The sequence below is a fragment of the Equus asinus genome, chromosome 9 (genome assembly GCF_041296235.1).
Source record: "Equus asinus isolate D_3611 breed Donkey chromosome 9, EquAss-T2T_v2, whole genome shotgun sequence".
Taxonomy (NCBI): Eukaryota; Metazoa; Chordata; class Mammalia; order Perissodactyla; family Equidae; genus Equus; species Equus asinus.
The window spans coordinates 31,536,274-31,559,327 of record NC_091798.1 but is presented as its reverse complement, the minus strand read 5'-3'; the positions used below and the strand labels follow the sequence as shown (position 1 = coordinate 31,559,327).

At 41.1% G+C, this 23,054-nt stretch overlaps 1 protein-coding gene across 19 annotated transcripts in view; it reads right to left on the bottom strand.

The window, feature by feature from the left end:
* Positions 1-22,658, bottom strand: part of HTR4 (5-hydroxytryptamine receptor 4) — a 172,653-nt gene extending 149,995 nt beyond the window's left edge. For 10 of the 19 annotated variants that reach the window (XR_011505777.1, XR_011505776.1, XR_011505781.1 and 7 more), the window contains exon 1: positions 22,060-22,398. The gene's annotated coding sequence lies outside the window, so the exon portion shown is untranslated. The other 9 variants (XM_070517238.1, XM_070517242.1, XM_070517239.1 and 6 more) reach the window with 4 other exon arrangements.
* Positions 22,659-23,054: the final 396 nt, after the last annotated feature.

Below are 23,054 nucleotides of genomic sequence, written 5' to 3'. Positions count from 1 at the left end.
AAACCAGCACCCAGGTCCAGGCTACCATCTCCTTTCCCAGGAATACCATCACACCCTCCTAACTGGTCTCTTGCTGGCTCCACTATCATCTCTTCTCCCCACAGTACCCAGAACGGTATCTTTAAAATGAAAGTTAGATCATTTCTTGCTTGCATAAAATTCAGTGGCTTCCTGTCACACTTGGAATAAAATCCAGACTCCTTATCATAGCCAACCAGACTCTCCATCACATGGTCCCAGCTCCTCTCCAGTCTCAACGTTAGCCATGCCCTACCCCTCCTCATTGCCTTTGAGCTCAATGGTTTTGCTACCTCCCTTGACCATAGAGTGGGCTTTCTTAGCACGTTTTCACTTGTTTCCTCTCCCTGGAACGCTACCATGTAGATCACTCCCTCATTTCCTTAGGGACACTGCTCCAATGTTACTTCCTCATAGAAGTCTTCCCTGACCACCTAAATAAAACTTCAGACTTCATTTTCTAAAAGTGTCTATCCCCTTTATCCACTCTATTTTTTCTTCCAAGTACATACATTACATATACTCAATTGTTTCTTTATTAGTGATCTGTCTCCCTCACTGGAATGTAAGTTTCAAGAGAGTATAGCAATATTTTGATCACTATTATATCCTCAGTGCCTAGAAAAATGTCCGGTATATTATATTGTCTTCATAGATATTTGTTGAGTCAACTAAGTAGCTAGTTAGTTTTGCAAATGAGGAAACTGAGGTTTGAGAGTTTGTGACTCTCTCACTGGGAGGAAATATATGCACTATCCTAGAGTACAATATTGTAATTTTTGAAAGTGGAAAAAAACCTTTCATCTTATTTGGTTACCCTTTACTAAGCATTAACAAGTACCAAACACTGCCCTTTCCCTCCTCTTTCAAACTCTGAGTCTTTACCTCTTTTGTTAGATGAAGAAAATAAGGGTCAAAGAAGTTATTTGTCTTGCCAAAGTTGCACAACTAGCACTTGATCAAACTGGGAATAGAATCCAGGGCTGTGAATTCCAAAACTCAAGCTTTCTCTTGCATAGTTCTTGTCATCATATCACACTTCTTCCCACTAGAGCAAGGGGATCTCCTGAAGAAAGTAGATATAATGCTATATTTTCTGCTGGTAATCGATTCCCTCTTTCTCTGAAAACAGTGCCTTGATTTTCCTTCGTGGAACAACCCCTCCCATGCCTCAATCCCTAGCCTCAGTCATAAGCACATGACCAGGACTGGTGATGGGGTTCAGGGCACATTGATTACTTTGATTTAAAGTTTCTTAAATACTTAAGAAACAGCCAATGCAAAAAGGACTCTCTGACTCTCCTTTGTCCCCCTGAGAGCAGGAAATAAATCTCCCAAGTGAAAGGTACTCTCCTTGCACTAGGAGGTAGAGAGACATCCTTATCATCAGAGAGAGGAAATTCAGAGTCAAGAAGGATGTGCAAACAAACTCTGTTTATTTCTTCACTAGTTACTATCCAAGCTTAAGTTTTTTTTCATCTTCTCAGTTCCTCACAAATTTATTGTTTCTTTGTCTAAAAGGTATAAAAGCTGTCTGCTTTGGTCATTTCTTTGACTCTCATATTCTTATAGAATCCCCATAAATGTGAAATTAAAACTGACTTTCTCCTGTTAATCTGTCTCATGTCAGTTTAACTCTTAGACCAGCCAGAAGAGCCTAGAAGGGTAGAGGAAAACTTTTTCCTCCCCAATGGTTGGCATAGCCAGCAGAATTCACTTCACTGGCTGGACACTGCTCACTCCAAGGCTGCTGCAGCTGAAAGATCCTGGGATCTCTGACAAAAAGCCAGCAGAAGGTAAGAACTCTTACTATATCACTCTCCTGGATCTCTGCTTTCAGGGTCCTATGGAAGCAAGAATAGTAAGAGTCCTTCTTTCCTTTTCTAAATTTAGATTAGCAGGAGAAAATATTTGTGGAACTCATTCCTTAGACACAGCAACTCTGGTAAAGATTTGGCAATCAGTATTGTCAGTTTTTATTAATCCTTTTCCTCCCAGAGATGGTCACTGTTTTTCTTTGTCTCTGTCTATTGTGTCTTTTGTCATAAGGAGAAAACACAGGGCAGAATGCAGGCATAGGCCCTATAAGCCTGCTGTTCGAGCTGGCCTCATAGACTGGTGGGCTCATGGTTCTCACCAGATCAGCATCTATTTAAACAAACTTTGTTGTGGGTCCCCTATGTAAAAACTGGATGAGGTTTTCCCTTTCATGTCGTTCTATGTCTTGAGAGCTTGACTTTGTGACCAGTGAGAATATTTTCTCTGGTCTCCCCTATCTGAGAGATGCACTTACCAGGCCAGAATGCACCTTGGTGGTGAGTTGATGAAGCCACAAACAGCTCTCTTTGTCCAGCCATGCCAGCTCTCAGGGGAGTTTGTCATGAGGGATCTCAGACCATAATGGGCCTTTGTTGTCCCTATCTTGATTGCTTTGTTAATGCTAGAAATATTCCATTTCAGTAGAGCGGGCCCAGTATCACAGGTTAGATGGGCTGGACTGGAGGCATCTCACATTCCCATGAGAGACAAGAGACACTGTTTTCACTACACCATCCTTACTGCCTGTGCAACGAAGGCCTTTACTTTCTTAGACTATCGTTGGGAATAAGCTTTCTGGATCTTATACAAGCGTTGCATATTTTACACTTTCTTGTGGGATGCCTCTTCCATCCTTGTGTTCACTGGTTTGAGCACCTATTGAGATTAATATAGATCCTACTCGTCAATGGTCAGATGATGGATCCTTTAATTGGCTATATTTGAAACAAAAAGAAAGTTTTAGAGAGCTCTCATCCTAAACAATTGTTTTATTGGTACCTATAAGAAGACCAAATTAAAAAGTGGATACAAAGAAATATAATGGCTAGCCTTCAGGACTCCTTTTAACAAGATGAAAGAACGGAAATTAGAACAAAAATTAAAACTCCACATACAACGTAAATTCCTCCTTCTTAAAATCTGAAGAATATCCTAGTACACCTGCTTATTTTATGTCTAAGAACTGCAGTCCCAGAAGCTGTAGATATCTTTAAAAAAAATATTGAAAGCAACTGTCCTTATCTCATAAATCTTTCAAAACTAAAAAGAAAAATGCAGCTCAAGAGGCAATCCAAAATGCATCTATTCCTTTTTGCTAATCCTAAAACCTCCCCTATTTACCTCAAAAGGCTTGTAAATTATTCGCCTTAGGAAACCAAAGTCCTTCTTGGAGGAACTTTCATTCTTTTTCTGTCCTTTAAAGTTATAAATCTTATCATGTCTTTGAAATGTAAACACACCCCAAATTGCCCAAAACTGAAGGGGGAAGAAAAGGAAAAGAAGCCTTTTTAAAAATACAAACTGCTCCACAGCTTCCATAAGATTATTCGTCAAGAGCAAATACAAATCCTGAAAGTCTTCTCTATAAATAGTAGAAAGCTTTAGCCAACTGAGTGGGGAAAACTTCACTTATTGCAACAGTTATTTATAAACAAGTGAGATTTATATTGTTATTCCTGATGAACAGCTGAAATTTTAAAATGAAAGCTACAAGATCTCTGTTTGTGTGTACGTTTATGTATGTATGCTATAGATATGGTATTTTCCTACCTCTGGATGGTATCGCCACAATTAATTTGTAAAAAAGTTTTATGTAGTTGGCTTAAAAATAAGCATTTATGAATTAAGTATTTCTAAATCTCAGAAATATAATAGAAACTAACCTAAATATTTTTCAAGTTCATGCGATTTAGGATAATTTTTGGTAAATAAAATCCTGTTTAAGTTTGTTGTTTAATTAATACAGACATGTCTTTAGAGTTATCACATTAAATATAATACTTTTATTCTACCTAGGTTTGCTAAAAGTCACATAAGCTCATGTTATCTCTGTTACAAAATCTGTCAGCTAAATGAATAAATAATAACTTGAGTTGATGGCAAACTGCTTTAGTCTCATGAAATTTTCATGAGCAATCTAAGCATGATTGTTGAGAACAAATGAATTAAACAGATGTAAATGAGATAAAGAGTTTTTAGATGAACTTTTTAGCAATGATTGTTTTATGATATGTCTACTTAGTTTCCCAAATCCTTTTGGTAACTTCCACCCTAAGAATTTTGCTAAGTTAAATTAAATGAACAGAATTCATCATTTAATGGGAAATGTGATCATTTCCAAATAAGATAAAATACTAAACCATTAATTGCTAACCAAGTCTAAGTTTACCTAGTTGTGTCTTCTTATTACAGAATAACTAAAGATGTTTAGGTCTGTTAGTAAATATGTCTTGTGCCACATTAAAAATTGTGCTATGAGGAAATGTATGCTTCTAGAAATTATGAAATATATTCATAAATTTACCAATTTACAGAACCTGGGTATAAAAGTTCACAAATGCTTACTTCTTAGTTTTCACTAGAAATTAAGATTTCTAAGGATTAAGAATTCTAATTAATATATGCAATTAAAGCTACTAGAAATAGTAAGGGAAACAAATCTGCATACAAGGAAAGTAGAATATATTTTTGGTTAGAAAAGGCATAAGTATGGAAATACATTTTTGTTGAGGGAAATTAAAATGATTTTGCCACAAAGTAAAGCTAGTTATTTCAAAAGGGAAAAAAGAACAAGGGGCAAACTAAAATTGACAAAGTTGCATAAGGTTTATGGAAAAGGAATCTTTAGAAAGGTTTTTTTTTTCTTTTTTTTGGCATGATCAGGGCTGGCTAAGATTGGAGTGAATCTAATCAAGTAGCATCAAAAAGTAAACTGGTGCAAAATTTAAATTTTGGTTTCTCTTTGTTAAAAGAAAAAAGTTTTCTTGGACTATTGGTCTGCTCTTGATGCTAAGAGATTGTCAAGTGTTTTTTTAACATTTAAAATATTTTTCCTAGAAAAAAAATTCTGTGTTATCAAAATAATGTCCTGTGCTTCATGTTGTCTTAATGAAGTCTTTGATTACTTAAGAAATTGAATTTTTTCAATATTAAAAAATATAAGTTTTGATCAAACTATGTAAATGTATATTTGCTAGTGAATCTTTATCACTTTGGTTAAATAGATAATTAAGTGTATTTCATAATGATCTGTGATCCTATTTATTAGTCAAGTGTCCAAATTTTTTTATATTTTTGACAAACTTCCCAAAATCAAATTCTAAATGAAGTCGTTTGACCACTAGCTAACTTTGGAATTTTTCAAGAGACCCTGAAATATCTCAAAAGATCTGCTCTCTCTCTATAAAAGAAAAAAGTCACACTAATTAGGCTTATTTGAAAGATTAAATTACACAGTCAAATAAGAATTAATACTAAGGCTTCTTTATGTTTTGTCTTCATCTTCAAGGAGATTCATGGAAAAGACTTTTGACAACTACAGGTGTTTGATAACTTTAAGATCATAAAACTAAACTGGGTAAGAATTTTCAGAACTAATGGAAAAACTGGATTCAAGCAGAACAAGAATTGATTACATGGGAATGAATAAAACTGAGCTGGATAATTATAATTTTATGACTTTTTTTTTGAAATATTGCTGGATCTTTTTTTGTTTGTTTCTTTTCCAGATATAAGAAAACCTTTCCTCTTAAGCTAACTATGACTCAGAAAAATTTGATAAAATATGCCTTTGTAAACAAAGATGAAACATTTATCTTTTTCTCCCTACCTAATCCCTCCAGAATTTGGAAACTTAGTGAGTATTCTTATTTTCATGGCAATATAGTTGTTTGCATAAGTTCAATAAGAATCTGCTCTCCTTGTAACAGGACACAATTTGAAACGTTGGTTGTATTGCCAAGGTTTGGCTGGAACATCATATCTGAAAATGTGCGTAGGCTCAGATGTGACCAGACAGCTTTAAGGAAGTAAGGTTGACTTTATGGAACTTACAGTAAAGTCCCTTATAAAAATTGTCCTGGTACTTGCTTACAGAGTTCCTAGCAGCCTTACCAGATGAATAAGGAAAGTAACTTCCTAGCAGGCTCAGGAATCTCAAAATATTTTGGGGACCTCAAGAAGAGAGGAATTCACCCAAATCTATAAGTATTGCAGGCAAAGTCTGATGGCAAGTATTTGGCATGGCTTCCTAGCTTGAGAGGCTGTTAAAAGTTCAATCTGAAAATTCCTTATGAAAAGTTCCAGCAGAGCAGATTTAAAAGAGACTATATGATCAATCACTATTCTTCCTGCACTTATGTAAATAATCAACCCAAGTTTATTAAAACTAGACTTAATTTACAAACAAATTAGTCTTACTATGGTTATCTTTGGTAGAAGTTGAGGTGATTGTAGAGAGAAAAATATTATGTTTCAGTACATACACACTTATGGACATTAGATTCTATTTTTCTTAGTTGTCTTTGAGTTTTGCTTTCTACCTGTAAACTGGACTAGATCCTGAATTCTTCTAATTGCATCCAATGTCTGGCTACAACTTTCCAAAGTAATGTTTCCAATTTTTCTCCCACACTTCTGACTTAGAATCATTGAGAACTAAAACTGCCCTTCTTCCTGAAGCCTTGCAAACTGAATCTGAATGATTTCATATAAACTTCAGAGAATCACACACCAATCCAAGTTTATTCAATCTTCATACCTTTTACTATGTAGGCCACTCAGGAAATTTGCCTGACCACCTGATGACATCATCAGAAACACTCAAATTGGAAAAGATGCTTCAACCCAGACATCTAGAAATCTTTCCTACTGGCTACCCTCAGAACTCAGAAAATGATTCATAATTTGCTCCAATCATTCACCATTGTTTTTCTTTTGTTTCCATAGAAATTCTTCATAAATACATGATTGCTTGCACCATAAGCCTAACTTTGGGAGCCTACCTAAATCACCAACTCCTGAAACGAAACATAACTCTTTAACTGAACTGACTTATTTTCAAGACTAAAAGATTAACTCAATGAAATAATGGGAGCAATCTACCAGCTCAGCTTTTAATACACAAAACTTCCAGGGAAGCTTCAGAGGAGGGAACTGATGAGGTTCAGGGAAGGTCACCCCAAAATATGCCACTTTGGTATACTGATTATTTTGAATTAAAGCTACTTAAGAAACTGCCAGTTGTAAGAAGGACATTCTAACTCTCCTTTGTCCACCTGAAAGCAGGAAATAAATTCCCATGTGAAAGGTACTCTGCCCACACCAGCAGGGACACCCTTATTGCCAGAGAGAGGGAATTCATGGTCGAGAAGGCTGTGTAAACATACTCTGCTTAGTTTATTCACTAATTAGTACCCAAGCCTAAGTTTTTTCTTTTGTAAGTTCTTCACAAATGTATTGTTTCTTTGTCTGAAAGGTATGAAAGCTATCTGCTTTGGTCACTTGTTTGGGCCTCATATTTTTATGGAGCCCCCATACATATGAAATTAAATTTGATTTTCTCCTGTTAATCTGTCTTACGTCAATTTAATTCTTAGACCACTCAGAAGAACCTAGAAGAGCAGAAGAAAAAATTTTCCTCCCCACTACTGACCAACCAGAACAGTCCATTCTCTGGCCATAATTCGTTAGCTCACCAGCCAGACTAGTGAAAGCTAGCTCTGGGATTTTTTGTAAGAAAAAGTCTCTCTTTCCCCTGGTGTTGCTAAACTGACAGACTTTCAGTCTGAAGCTATCAGTGGCCATCATCACCACTCTGTGAGGAGAGCCTGTCTGAGAATTAAGCTAACCCAAGGGAAAGCAGACAGAATGCCAGTGTCTTGATGACATAATTTGAGGTGTAAAATCCAGCAGTATCTTAGTTTTACACTTGAACTTCCCAATTATATGAGCTAACAAATACCTTTTTTTTCCTCCATAAGCCAGTTTGAGTTGGGTTCCAGCTATTATTTGCAACCAAAAGAATCCTGAGTAATAAACAAGAAAATCAATATCATGTTTGTATATAGACTAGAAGGAAGAAAAACTGGAGCTAAGAAAACCAGTTAAAAGATAGCTAAAGTTCATCTCACTGAAACTGCATTTGAAAATGTTATAACATTGGGAAAACCTTATATATTCATAGGCAATATATATACTTATATTTTGCTCATTGAAACCCAATGAGCCAATTTAACATGACTGCCATTTAACAAGCCAGTGAGACAGCATGTGTTCTGTAAGAGAAAGGAACAGTAACAGAAGAGAAGTTGATGATTAGTAGCTATCCTGATTTGATTAGTCAATCACAGTCCACTATTTTCTGTCATGCTCACCAGGGACAACTAATCAGAGCCATGACTATAGGGACATCTCTTCTTGGTAAGATTGTATAGAGTGAGAGTGGTGTGCAAGGAGCCAGTGTTTTATCTTGCATACTTATATTTCTGTCTCCTTAACAAACACTATCTAGTTAATTAAAAACAATCAACTGAGAGCATCTCCTATGCTCAGGTACAAGCTACGTCACTTCTAAAAATTCTGCCAATTTGAAATTAAGTTAGACCTTCTGTGCCTGTGTATGTGTGTGTGTGCGTGTGTGTATGTGTGTGTGTGTTTTAATGACACTCATGCTGTATCCTTGTCTAAGCGACAAGGAGAGATACCTTCCATGTTGGTTTCCTTCAGAAAGACAGTCGCAGATCATTATAACCAGAAAAAGAACATGGCAAGTCCTAGGAAAGTGGGAGGAGGGAATCAGACAAGCCCTTCTACCAGGTGACGTACAAGGGGAGGTCTCAGTATTCTCTTAGGGCCAGGACAAGCTCAAGCTACTGGAATTATTCAAAACATTTTGTCACAAAAGTAAAATTACAGTAACCTACAACTCTATCAGATCCCTTGGAGCTTCTTTTCCTCGTTGTATACATTGACACTGATTTTCCTCGAAAAAGGAGGAGAAGAAGAAGGAAGAGATCCTCTGATTTATGCCACCCAATGCTGATTCCAACCCTTAGTTTTCTGGCTTACAAATTTCAAATAACTAAAGGGCAAACCCAAAAGGTAAGCATACCCTATCTTTATCCTTGTTCTTTTATTCAGAATACTCTGAGAGATTGCAGTGGAACAGTTGTTAATGGTTAACAGAAGGTGTGTAGTTGCATCTCTATTAAGAGAAGTGCAAGCACAGGGCTCACCTGTAAACACTCCCCAACTATTGGAGTGAAATATCGATGTAGTTTGGTACAGGGCCAACATCTGCCAACCTGGAGCTGCATCCTAACCTCAGCTTGCTTTGCTGCACTTGGGCGTTCTTTTCTTTGGTTTTGGCTCAATGGCTGGATGTCAACACATAAGTATGCCTGTATTGACCACGTTTCTTTATAGAGCATGCCTACATGGGTTAAATTTCTACAGTAAAGGGCATATTCCAATACTTTTGTTTTGGACAAGTGTCAGGAATAAGTAAAACATTATTTATTTTAATAACCATATTGAGGGTGAGAGTTTGACATAATGGAAGGAGTACTGGACCAGGAGTCACTAGGCCTGGGTTTTCAGCCTGACCCTGCTACTAACTCACTGTTCCCATTCTCAAGCAAGTCTGTTCACCAATCTGGGTCTCAATTTCCCCAACTGTAGAATGGACTGGGCCAGAGGGTGTTGGGCGGGGTGAGAAAAGGGAGAAATTTCACGTAATTAGAGCTTCTCAGAAGTTCAAAGAAATTTTGAACAGGTGAGTTGCTTGTCACTGGAGGCATTTAGGGAGCACGTGACTGTTTAAGGATGTTTAAATGAGAACTGTGATTTTAGTGACTGATAGGGTTTCTTCCAATGCTAAAATTGTAGGACTGTGATGGCCCATGTTAGTTCTGCCTCTCCTATCCCCAGCCAAAGACCAAGTTTTCCAATGATTTTCCAGTTTTACAAAAGGATGCACCCTCAATTCATATACACGGTCTCAAACAGGCTCCACATACTTAGCATGATCACAGACATTTCTGAGCAGGTAGGACAAAAAGAAGAGTAATGTAATATGTAATCAAACACGGCCAAATACCTGGTAAGAGTTAGCTGTCAAATGTCAGTTGTTGGCCTCATCACCTCACTGCCCTAACTCTCTGCCAGCCATATGTCCCAAAACATGCAGCCTCACCAGGATCAAAGACACAAGCACCCCCAAATAGTCTTCTACAGCCCATGGCAGATCAGGTGGATCAGGATGTCCTAGTCTCCTTTACTGTGAAAAAAGTTCTTGCATCATCTGAAAACTTGCAACTGTGCAAATTCTCACTAAATCGCAGAAAAAAATTCTTCTCCTCAGCTATTTACTCGGACTTTGTTTCCTGGAAAATATTTGGAATTTGTAGGATGCTGTCTCAGCAAATTTTTTTACCTCAAGCAGTTAATACATACTCTTTAAAAGAACTTCTCTTTTAAATTAGTCCTGAAAAAGATCATATTAATTGTTTATTTAGACATCTAAATGGCAATGTAAAGTAAAAATGTGTATAAGCCATTAAAAAAAAAAAAAAACAAGAGCCTGTGATCCAGAAGCTGGACCTTCATTTGCAAGTGTCTCTTTCTAGGGCTCGTAATCAAAATGCCATTTGGGCTAAGTTGTCTAGAAAGATTTACTCCTAAATAAAAAGCTTCTAGGTGTTTTATTTCCATGACTGAAAATCCATACAGATGCCAATTCAGTTACGCTTAAGGGACCACCATGCTGACATGTACAGCTAGGATGCAAAATGGCTTTTCACTTTTTTCCAACTAACTAAGAAAATATCCTTCCTGGGTAAATAAACATTTTTCAGCCAGGAACTTTAGCCTCTTTGTCAAAAACTGATTTTAAAAAGAGCCCTTAACCTACGAAAGAATGTTGAAGAGGCATACTCAATCCACCTTTTGGGGAAAAGAATGGATTATAGGAAAAGTAAAGGAGAACCATGAACTTCCCTTTCATGTAGCACTGAACAGTGTATATCTGATGAGGATTTTAGGCTGGTTACTTCTAAAAACTGCAGATGAGAAGGAGGCTCTGAGGAGTGGAATTTGCTTGCCCTTTGATGAGAGACGTTTGCATTTGTGAAGGAAGTCTCCATCTGGGGGGGGTGTCCCTCTCTGCACCAGGAGGAAGGTGGTATGGCCTTATCTCTGGAAACTCTTAATGGAGAAGTCAAGGACTTAAGTTGTTTACTGTCTGGCAACCTCATGTAACTGCCCCCCACCCCCAGCATCCTCCTTTGTCTTTAGCTGAAGATAATATTTAAGGTGGTATATTTAATATTTAGATTCTTATCTAAAAGTTATAGGACCACCCAATAACCAGACCCTACCAGCACTGATACCATTTTAACAACTCTTTTTACATATTCTTTCCTTTGTCTTGTAAAGAGATAACTCACATACCTATGCCTTAAATTCAGCCCTATTCTCAACCCATGTTTGCAGCAGCAGCGGCAGCAGCAGCAGCTCCTCCTGCCCGTGGGTCCTATCCTCACGCAGCAGCTCTGACTGCCCATGGGTCCTGTCCCCATGCTATTCCACACTATTCTCTAAATAAAAGAGCACTACTGCCAGACCTTGAGAGTCCAAGTAATCTTTCTTTCAACTCCTCGGCGCACCGACCCCGCATCATATCTAGAGCATTCCTAGAAATCAGATTTTTTTAAGGAAGAGATTTCCGCCCCACCAAAGAATGTGACGAGGAGAGTGAGGTTACAAGAAATCAGATCCAATTAAATACAGATCTGGATATTTCATGATGGAAAAAAGAAGATTCAGGAGGGATTTATTTATATATTTACTTTTCTGATCACTTGAGTAATGTCTCACTCCCAATGCGGCCACAGATTCTATGAGGAAAGAGATATAGAACATGATCAGTTAATTATTTGTTGAATGACCAGTATGACAGGATATGAAAGTTCTACTTGATAATCAGAGAAGGAATTAGCCTTGTCTTTGTGTCTCCAAAGGAGAGATGTGTGGAAGCCTCAAGAGAAGTTTGAGACTCACTATGAAGTAGCTCCTGCAACATCCAAGCTGTCCAATTATTGACCTGTGTGCCTTGGCAAGCAACAAGGTCCACCTCAGTGGGAGGCTCAAACAGAAGGCAGAAAACCATCAGTCAGTCACGTCTGAGGGGAGGAAGCAAGACTTGGATGATTCTGAATTCTGATGAAATCCAGGAATGCAATGAGAGCAGAACTAAATAAGAGGCTGTTTACTGCAGAGTGCTGGTTCTCAAGTTTAAGCATGCATAAGAATCACCTAGAGGCCTGTTAAACACAATGACTGGGCCCCTCCCTCAAGTTTCTGATTCAGTAGGTTTAGAGTAGAGAATTTGCATTTCTAATAAGTTTCCAGGTATTGCTGATGCTGCTGGTCTGGGGACCACAATTTAAGGTAAAATGTCCTTTCCCGAAGTGTGGTTCTCATGTCACTGGACAAAGCACATGATATTAGGCAGTAGGTGGATACAGCATTAAAGTACGATTGGATAATATGGTGAAAATACGTTCTCTTTTCATTTTCTTTTTTAATCACTGTTATTTACGTTGAAGAAAAGGACTCAAATTAGAGTTAGGTTATCTTTGACACCTTCCTGATATTTGGTAATCTCTCCTTTATAATAAAGAAAAACAGGTCCCAGGCTCACAGTCTTTTGCTAGAAACACTATTGTCTTACTGAGGTCCCCTAAAGAAGTAGATCTTGAGATGAGGATTAAATAAATGAGGATTAAATAAACAAATAGTTATTTGGCAGGTGCAGGTATACTGGTGGAGTGATGAGGAAAGGGCATGGAAGGTAGCCAATGAAAAAGGTATTATTAAGCCACTGAAGCTTAATACCACAGGGAAGTTCCAGGAAATGGTGTAAAACATATGCCTCAGAGTCATCCTGGACAAGTAGGGAGAGAACTGGAGTACTGATACTCCCACACCATCATTTATTGGTCAATGGCTGTCCACAGGGGGACAGGATTCCCAGGCATCTACAGCCCACTGTGCTTTGAGCAGAGTCAATTCCAACAGACTGAAGGCAGCCCTCTAAAAATGTGCATTCATCATTGGAAGTCAGGATATGGTACACAGAAATGAGGAGAGCTGCAGGAAAATGGGAGGAACAATGACAGTATATGCTCCAACCATTTAGCTGAAATCTGATACACTGTTTTGTGTATGTTGCATTTGTTTTTACAATCACCTTCTATTTCTTGCAATTGGTACTGGTTTTCACTGACATTCGTGTTTCTTGTCAAACAAATTTATTTAAAGAAAACTAATTGATCTAAAGAAAAGTGCTATGCAATGTTCCAGATGGCATGAGAAGGTGGCAAGACTCACAAAGGTAGTACTCAAATGACTAAAGTTTGGGAAACACTGACATAGTGGTTTAAAGCAGAAGTTGGCACATTTTTTTCCGTAAAGGGCCATTTAGCAAATACTTAGGCTTTTTCAAGCATAGGATCATTATTACAACAACTCAATTCTGTTGTAGTACGAAAACAGACACAGACAATAAATAAATGAACGAGCATGGCTGTTTTCCAGTAAAATACACTTATGGACACCAAATTTGAATTTCATATAATTTTCACTTGTCACAAAATAGTATTCTTCTTTTGGATTTTTCCAACAACTAAAAAATGCAAAAACCATTCTTAGCTCACAGGCCATACAAAAACAGGCAGCTGGTCAGACAGCCTTGGAATGTGTCCTAGTTCTATCAATTACCAGTATGCCCTTGGACAAATTACTTCTCTTAGCCTCAGTGGCTTCATCTGTATAATGGGGATAAGCATAATACCAACCTCACAAGGTTATTACAAAAAATAAATGAAACTGAATACTTATAAGGCAGGTGCCCAGTGAGTCCACAGTATAATATTAGCCAGCTATAGTAACAAGGTGGTCTCCAGCTTGGCAGTGCCCCAGTGCCTGGAGGCTGGGTGGTCCTACTCCGCTTCTCCACAAAGGCAGCAATGCACCTGGGGGCTGATCTCCCCACCTTTGGGACGTGGTTACAGAAATTATTCCTCTTCTCTCTAGGATAGGTCCTGGAAAGCCAGGTCTGAGAATGCCCAAAGGGTCTTATCACCACTGATTTCAAAGGCCTGGAATTGGGAGCCGGTCAAACCAAAATTTGCATTCCATCTAAATTAAGTCTTCGAAATTAGTGTTTTGGACCTTGCAGAATTATGCTGTTGACAGCAGTGGTTCTCAAACATTAAAGTAACTAAAAATCACTTGCAAAATTGCAGATTCAGGTGCCTCAATCAAAGCATTTCTGAATCAGTAGGTCCAGGAATTCCATTTTAACAAACTTCCCGGTGATTCTGGCGCAGGTGATTCATGAAGAGCAGTATGGGAAACACTTCAAGGATGGATCACAATCCACCCCGGTGAGCACACCCTTCTGAAATCCTCTTTCATAGTTTTCCCTTAGCTGTTTAAATGCCTCACGGGCTAAGAGACCAAGATTACAGTATTCGCTGTACATGCCAAGAGGAAGGTCTCTGCCAGCATATTTACCTCTTCTGTCCTCACCCTTTTCCATTTCGTTGAACCTCCTGGAGTAGAAAACAGTTTATACCAAACTCTCTGCTTCAGATATCGTGTGATGATTATCAAATACAATTAAGCGTGCCAGCACAATCTCAAAGGACATGGGCTATGTAGAGCTTAGATGAAGTTCTTGAGCAGAATCTGCATCTTTATGGGACCAATAAGATGGTACCTCCCAGAAGGCTGCTGCCCACAGTCTCCTTCCACTAGTTCCTAAACACACCCCTCAGGGAAAAGATAAAGTAGTACCTATAGATTTGAGAGGGGCTCATTCAACACAGAAGAGAAGACTCCCAGGGATGAAGCAGGGGACCAGTAATGACACGTTTCCATAACTGATGCTTGGGGAACACATTCCAGGTACTAAACCCTTCACATGTGTTACCTCATTTCATCTTCACATCACACGGTGAAGGACTACAGCAATTATCCCCATTTCACGGAGGAAGAAATAAGGCATAGAAAGGAGATGCTGTCCGAGGCCACACCAGGCCACAGCTTCAGAGCCCAGCCCTTAAACCACTAAGTTATCCCATAAAGGATCCAGATCTCAACAGTCCCGCCTCTCAACTTCTCCAGCTCAGCTTTACTAACTAGATATTTATGTAGCTCCTCAAGACCTACAGAATGTCTACTGACCTTTAAAAGAGGCTAAGTTTGGGGCTGGCACCATGGCTGAGTGGTTGAGTTCGCGTGCTCCGCTTCGGCGGCCCAGAGTTTCACTGGTTCAAATCCTGGGCGCGGACATGGCACTGCTCATCAAGCCATGCTGAGGCGGCATCCCACGTGCCACAACTAGAAGGACCCACAACTAAAAATACACAACTATGTACCGAGGGTCTTTGGGAGAAAAAGGAAAAATAAAATCTTTAAAAAAACAAACAAACAAAAAAGAGTCTAAGTTTTTATCAAGGCCCAACTTCTCTCTTAGCATCACGGGGCTCTGAGCTCCTCTGTTTCTCTAAGCACCAGGTCTCCAGCAGTTCAATGTGGTTAAGATATCCAGCCCACCTGTCTCGCACATCTGCTACTACTCATGAGGCTCAAATAAGACAACACATGTGAAAGTCCTCTGAATGCTGTAAAAAGTTGTCTAAAATGGTTATTTCCCAGCCTGTCATTTCCACAAATTATTTTAAAATGTTGAAAAGTGAGAAAGAGTGTATTCGTTTTGTAGAATCATCCGTGTCAAAATCAGATTTTCCAGAGATCTGGGGTAGGTTGTAAAGTACCAAACCTGCAGATCTTCGTGGAACAGGGGAAATACTAATTCTACTTGGGAAGTAGACTATTTATCATGGCTCAATGTAATGGAAATTTCAGGGCTTGAGAATCAGATGACCTTGGACCTACCACTAACCAACCTTGAGTGAGTCCTTCCTTCTCTCCTTCCAGGAGATACAATGCTGCTTGATGGTTAAGAAAGTAGTTTTGGGAGTCAGACTGCCAATGTTAAATCCATCACCTCCTCATGAGTGACCTTGGGCAAGTCACTTCACCGGTCTCGGTCTCAGTTTCCCAATTATAAAACAGAATAAGAAACAGCAGCGGGGCTGGCCCCATGGCTGAGTGGTTAAGTTCGCGCACTTTGCTGCAGGCGGCCCAGTGTTTCGTTGGTTCGAATCCTGGGTGCAGACATGGCACTGCTCATCAAACCACGCTGAGGCAGCGTCCCACATACCACAACTAGAAGGACCCACAACGAAGAATATACAACTATGTACCAGGGGGTTTGGGGGGAAAAAGGAAAAAATAAAATCTTTGAAAAAAAAAAAAGAAACAGCAGCTTACTTTGTAATCATCCCAAAAACGGATTGATGAATGGATAAAAGATTGGATAGAAATATGATAAAGCAAGTTAGTAAAACGTTACTTATGAGGTGAGTATATGAGTGTTCACTATACAATTCTTCTAATTTTTCTCTTAAACATGTTTTTTACAATAAAATATTGGGAAATTTTCTAAAAAGAGTTGTTAGAAGAGTCAGACAAGACATAGAGCTCTCAGTCATGCTCACAGTAAGTGCTTAGCATACATTAGTAATGATTATTTACTGTACGGGTAAAAGATGGGACAAGATGATAGATCCTTTCAACTCTTACAATCTGTAAGTCAGAGCTCAGCTAGGTGAGCCAGAGACATGACATGCATGAGCAGAACGAGAAGGTAGGCTACATGGCATAGAAACCAGAGGGCCAGAGAGGACCAGGATGCAGCCATAGAAAAATCAGAAATGAGGAGGTATGCACAAACGGAAGCAGCAGGACTCTCTGCAGGGAATGCCTAAGATGAGGGAACCTCGAAAATAAAGGCAAGTGGCCATTATTACACGCCAAATAAATATGTTTCTCTATCAAATCTCCTTTTGGTAGGAGAAATGCACTGGATTTGGAGTCAAATCTGAATTCAGATTCCGTCCCTGCCACACTAGCTGTGTGACAACAGGAGATATTCATCCAAGCATCCACTAGGCCACTCACACTGGGAATGTCTACCTCAACTACAAGAGTGAACCCACGGCAACTATGCTTCCGCTGTGACTTCTTGGCTGCAAATAACTGGGCCAATCAGATTCTCTCTCTTGAGAATTTGAACCAACAGACACACTCATGGAAATGTGCCACATTAATGGCAGAGCAATGGGGAAAAGACTGTGACTCCTGGAGCTGAGTTCTCCGGAGATGGCCTGGTTCCAATCCTTCCCGGGGTCTAATTCCTTGAATTGATGAGAAAAGCTCCATGTCCTTCCAATAAATTCCAATTTCTGCTTAAACAAGCCAGTGTTGGCTTTTATTCTGTATAAGCAAAAATATGTATTCACAATTAGCCTTCTAATAATACAAGAGTTTATTAGTTTCCGGGCCTTGATTTCCGCATCTGTAAACAAGAGAAACACCCCTTCTCTCAGGGGTTAATATAAAAATCAAAAAAGACTAGATGTATATAACTCCACAGTACATAGTAAGTATTTGGTAAAGTATTTAAATTGCATCTGAGTCTCAGAATCACTAAATCTTTCTGAGCAAGTACTTGGAGTCACCTTGTTTAGGTGGAGAATGTGTGGTCGTGCAAAAAGAAACAGATGCTGATAGAAGATCTGTCCAGAAGAAGGAAGGAGTTGCTTGAGTTTGTAATTTGGTTTTAAAAGAAATTTTTTCTGATTGAGATTGTTAAAACTCTAATCAGTTACACAGAAATGTTCTGACGTGAGTTTCTGTTGGATGTCTTCACTGTGCTCATGTCGATTTGAAAGGGAGAAAAGTACAACTACACAGGAAACAAAACCTGGATGCAGAGATAACAGATTTTTCTCAATCTCAGAAGGACTAGTCAGAATTTATCTGGCAGTAGACAAGATATTAAAGGACTTCTTCTTTTTGGATTATCTGGTGAATAATGAGGATTTTATCATCCAAATTGAAGTAGTGGCAGGGGCAGGTGGAAGCAGGGAACATGAAAAGATCTAAGATCAGAATTAATCCAACCTAGAAGTACCATAGCTGAGAAAAAGCAAAGGTTTTTCTGAAATTCAAAATGAGAGGCAAAGCTTAAATGCTTAGTGAGAGATGTCAATTAGTCCCTTAGGAGGTATTGTTCTTTCAATCTTGCTCTATCCATTGATTCTCATAACTCCAAATGTTATCTTAAAAATATCTTTTTGTTAAAAAATCTCAGGTGGGTGGCTGTGAGCTTTATTTAGGCATCTAGATCTTCACCATGTAGTTCTCAGATTCTGGTCCCTGGACGAGCAGCACCAGCATCACCTGGGAACCTATTAGAAATGCAAATTCTCAGACCCCAACTCTGGCACAGAAGGAAGGAGTTGATAAAAATACAGCAACTTTAATTTTGGTGATAGGATAGATATCCAAAGTTTAGATGATGGCAATGACTTAACCGAAAAAGAAATGTCTCATCCATTGTTTGCTCCTTTTCACCATCCTTCCTTTCCCCAAGCCCCTCCCCCAAGCTACCAGCCCCGCCACCACCCCTCTCACTCTGCATACGCCTTGGAGCTATTTCTGAGTAACCTGAAAAACAAAGAGAGAGGAGAAGACAAAAAAGGGGAGAAATCACATTATTTCAATTGAACACAAGTACCAACCTCACAGCCTCTAGCCTTCCTAGAAGCAGACTTCATTCTACAATTGAACTAGATGCTGTTTAAGATCACTTCCACCCAGTAACATCAAGACCCCATTCACAGAAGGCAGTTTAGTGTGAAGGCTCAGAACGCTGACTCTGGAGTCAGACAACACACGCTCCAACCCCAGCCCCACTGCCTCACAGCTGAGAGAATTTGAGCGAGTTATTCCACTTCTCCAAGTTTGAGTTACCTGATCTCTAAAATGGGGGGGACTAAAAGTCTCTCTTTCATAGATTCTTAACAAAAATTAAATGAGATAATCCATGTAAAGCATTTGGAACTGTGCCTGGCACATAACAAGGGCTGGATTAATGCGAGCCATTAGGATTATTATGATATTGTCTCTAAAACGCTTCTCAGCCTTCAGCAGCATCTTGAGCATTTCCAGGCATAGCAACAAGGCAGTGAGAAACCAGGAGGGAAAAAGGTAAATATGTGCAGGTGGCTACCCTGGAAAGGGGTGGAAAAGGAGCTGGCAACACAGCAGTTCATTTGTTTATTATAATACTTTGCTGTAGAATATTTCTGTACAAGGCCCCTACGACTTGTGTTTGAATTACAACAGTGGTTCTTAACGACGGTTGGTGTTTGGGGAACTTGCCAAGAAGACACCGGTAATGTCTGAAGATATTTTTGGTTGTCACAACTGGCTGATGCTACTGGCATCTAATGGGTACCAGAGATGCTGCTAAACATCCCATGATGCACAGGACAGTTCCTCACAAGAAAAAGTTATCTAGCACAAAATGTCAAAAGTACAGAGGTTCGAGAAACCCTGAATTACAACACTGTTATCTTAATAAGTTATCTTAATAAGACGACACATTTTTTTCAATTTTCAGAAAGGCAATGGCATGGAAGATTCTGGCACTCGATGGGAGGTGAAAATGGGTGACCTCTGAGATTCCTTCAACTTTAAGACTTGATGTGTGCAACTCACCCTCAGTCACAAACTTAAGCCAATAGCGCATTTTCATCCTTTTCCCTTTGCCTCGTTCCTTTCCCTAAAGACACACTGAATGTTTTTAAAAAGATGGTTAGATACTAGAACGTAATCATAAGGCATTAGGGGAAATGTTTCTCATTAAAACAAAGAACATCAATGACAATCAGAGAATTTTAGAGCTAGAAGAGACCTTAGAAATGATCTAGCAACTAGATTCTACTTGAAATCTTCCATCACATTTCACAGATGAAGAAACTAAGATTTAGAAAGGCCAAGAGACTTGATCCAGATCACATAATGCTACAACCATCAGAAGGTCTAGACTCTTCCAAAGAACTTAGTTCACTTATTAGTCAGACAGTGATAATATCAAAGGTCTCTTTTTGTGCATTTGCTTTGCATGTTTTTCAATGATCACAGTCCACATCTGTTCTTATCTCCAGAAATCCCTGAATATAAGTCTCACCTGAAAAGGTGGTGGCAGCAGGAATTAAAAAACTTAGATTCAAGAGGCACTGAGGGAAAATGAATAAAACTTGCCTATTGATTAAGCTGTGCCCACTAATGATGAAGGAAGAAGAGAAATAAAAAGGTGTCAGCCAGGAGACTTGGAGGACGGTGGTGGTTCAAACAGAGATGGGAAAGTCAGGAGGTGGTCTGGGGTGTCAGGTCGCTCATGTTGGGTTTCAGGTGCTTTCCTTAGTTGGTGAAGTTGGGGAAGGAGTGAGGAGATGAACAGTGTCAGGGAGTCCAGTAGAACTTGAGTGGAAGAAAACATTCAATTTGTTGGTTCCAAGACCACTGTGGCCTCTCGAAGGACCAGCTTCAGGAGTGAAATCCAGGTAACTCAGAGGAACGAAGAGCACCACTGTCTTCTGGGCCCTGGGACCTCTGTCTGCTCAACATGGGCTGAACTGAACACTCCTTGAAACTCCTACTAGCTCTGATGTGCTACAGTTCTCCTGGTGTTTAAATAACAGCCCACTAAACTGTATAATAATAATTATAATAAAGACATTTCCCATGGGAGGACATGATGCAAACACAAGAGAGAGCTTAGGGTAAGGGTGCATGGGAAAAATAAACATAAGATTCAAAAATGACTTGAGAATGCTGCAAGCCCTTTTCACTTTCTACTATTTTCTTCCACCCTCATCATTTCCCGGGTGAGAGCTGCTCCTCAGAGCTCCATGTGTCTCGTGCCCTGTCCTGACGCTTTCCTTGTTTCTGGAGCACCGCATCCATCACCAGTGTCCTTTTCCTTCACCACCTGTGCTCGCCAACAGCATACTGCAACTCCTCCTCCATCACCTCTGAGACTGAAGTTCCACACCTGGACGACTAGGCAAACACCGCCCACTGCCCCTGGGGTCAGCCACAGCTTTATGACCTGGAGAGTCCGTCCCAGCAATATCAAGACAAGGAGGGCAAATTTTCCTCAGTGTCCTTCCATCAAAAGTCACCTTTGGTTCATGCCAAACCTGAACCCTAAGAAACATTTTTTGTTCATTTTAATGGACCAAACTCGAAGTCAACCCAACATTTTCTCTTAACATTGAACTCTAGGAAGAGGAGCCCATGACTTTTCCACCTCTGCCAGCCACCACTTCCCTGTATCAATGGCCACTTCTTCCAAAGGCAACTAACAGCACAGTGCCACACAGTGGGTAGCAAGCTGAGGGGAAATGCATCTTACTCTGGGGTTGGGATTCTGTGACAGACAACTGCAGAAAGCTTGTACTGGCAGGGACTGTGAAAGCTTCATGCAGCACAGCGTGCCCACACACATGGTCACTTACACACACAGCCAGTTATACACTCAGGACATGCATATCTTGTCACACACACGCACAGAGTTAGAGAGAGTACACTCTCTCATTTACACATCCAGGACCATCCATACAGTCCACACATGTATCGGGTGACATATGCCCTTAAGGATGCACAGCCTGTGTCTCTTTCACGCTCTCTCTTCATTCTCCCTCTCTCTCCCTCTCTCTCACCTTCACACACACACATCCTTTACACGCACAACCTCATATAGTCAGCGAACACACCAGCAGTTTCACAAGTACTTACGGACACAAGTGCAGGGCACTAGCCCCAACCCTACAGTGGTCCCACGCTGGAGACGTGTCTCACACCACCAGCCAGCCCACCTACACCCTGAGACGCCACGCAGCCCATCCCTGCGGCAGAGCCCGGGCTCGGGAGCCCAGGACCCCCAAGTCCCGGACTCGGTCGTGCCGCCCAGCCCCCGCCGCGTCCCCCCCCCGGCCCACGTGGGCTCCCGGGGTCCTGACCCCGGCGCGCTGGCCGCACCTACCCGCTGCCCGAGGCGAGGGAGCCGGGCGCCCGGCAGACTGCAGCGGCCGCCCCCAGGCGCGGAGCCGAGCTGCCGCCGCCGCCGCCGCGCGCTCGCAGCCACTGCCTGCGCCCTCCCCGCCGCCCCCTCGGGTGCCGGCGGCAGCCCCCGCGCAGGAGGCCGGCGGGCGCCCGACCCCCGCCCCAGCTCACCTGGCGGCGCCGTGCATCGTCCTCTCGCCGGCCGGCCGGGCCGGGCTCCGCGGGCTCACCAGCCCCCAGCCCGGCGCTCCCCACGGCCGCCCCCACGGGCGCCGGCGACGCGGGGAGTGGGCGCAAAGGCGGCCCTAGGACCTCACCCGCTCAGGGCTGGCCAGCTAGCCCCTCCCTGGCACGAGCGCTGCCCATCCGATCGAGGCAGGGGGCGAGCCCTGGGCTCCCTGCTGACTCCTGGGTGACCTTGGGCAAGTTGGCTAACCTCTGTGAGGGCCCATTTCCTCTACTGAAAGATAGAGCTTGTGGTGCCCGTGCCGGGGGAAATCCCACCCCTGAGGAGCTTACTTCCTTCTCACGCCTCTGACTCGGCGGCGAGGGCAGAGTTAGTGCTGGAGCGGGGCTCAGAGGGAGCTCGGTAGTCCCTTCGATCCATGGCTCCCAAGTTTGCCAGAGGCAGCGTTTCATTTGCTTGAAGTCTTCATCAGTGATCCTACCAATATTTAGTAGTCTACTATTGCTTCCCTGATCTGGAGGCAGCCTATTCCCCCAGCTCTGTCCACTTGTGACCTTGAGCATGTGGTAGACTGTAGCCAAGCCTTAGTGCTCCCATCCGTAAATTGGGGACCATAAACGCACAGTTGTGTCGAGACTTAACCAAAGCTCCTGCCTGTGTGTCACTAAGGGTGTTGTAAAATCTGTGAGGAACAGTAACAGAATGCCACACATTTTTCCTCAACACATGTGAGGAAAGGCCTCAAATTCCAGGGACAAGACAGTTCAAGAATTAAACATAGCATGTCGGGAAGGCCAAAGGAGAACCCCCCTTTGGTGAGACAGGTGAGGGGAACAAAGGGCCTACTCAGTGGATAATTCACCCCCCCAAGGACGACTCAGGCTGCCCAGAAACTTGACAAAACAGAGAATCTGAGACAGTAATTAACCTCTGAAAGCAAATGTCTTCTAAGACAATCTAAAAAATTATTAACTTACAA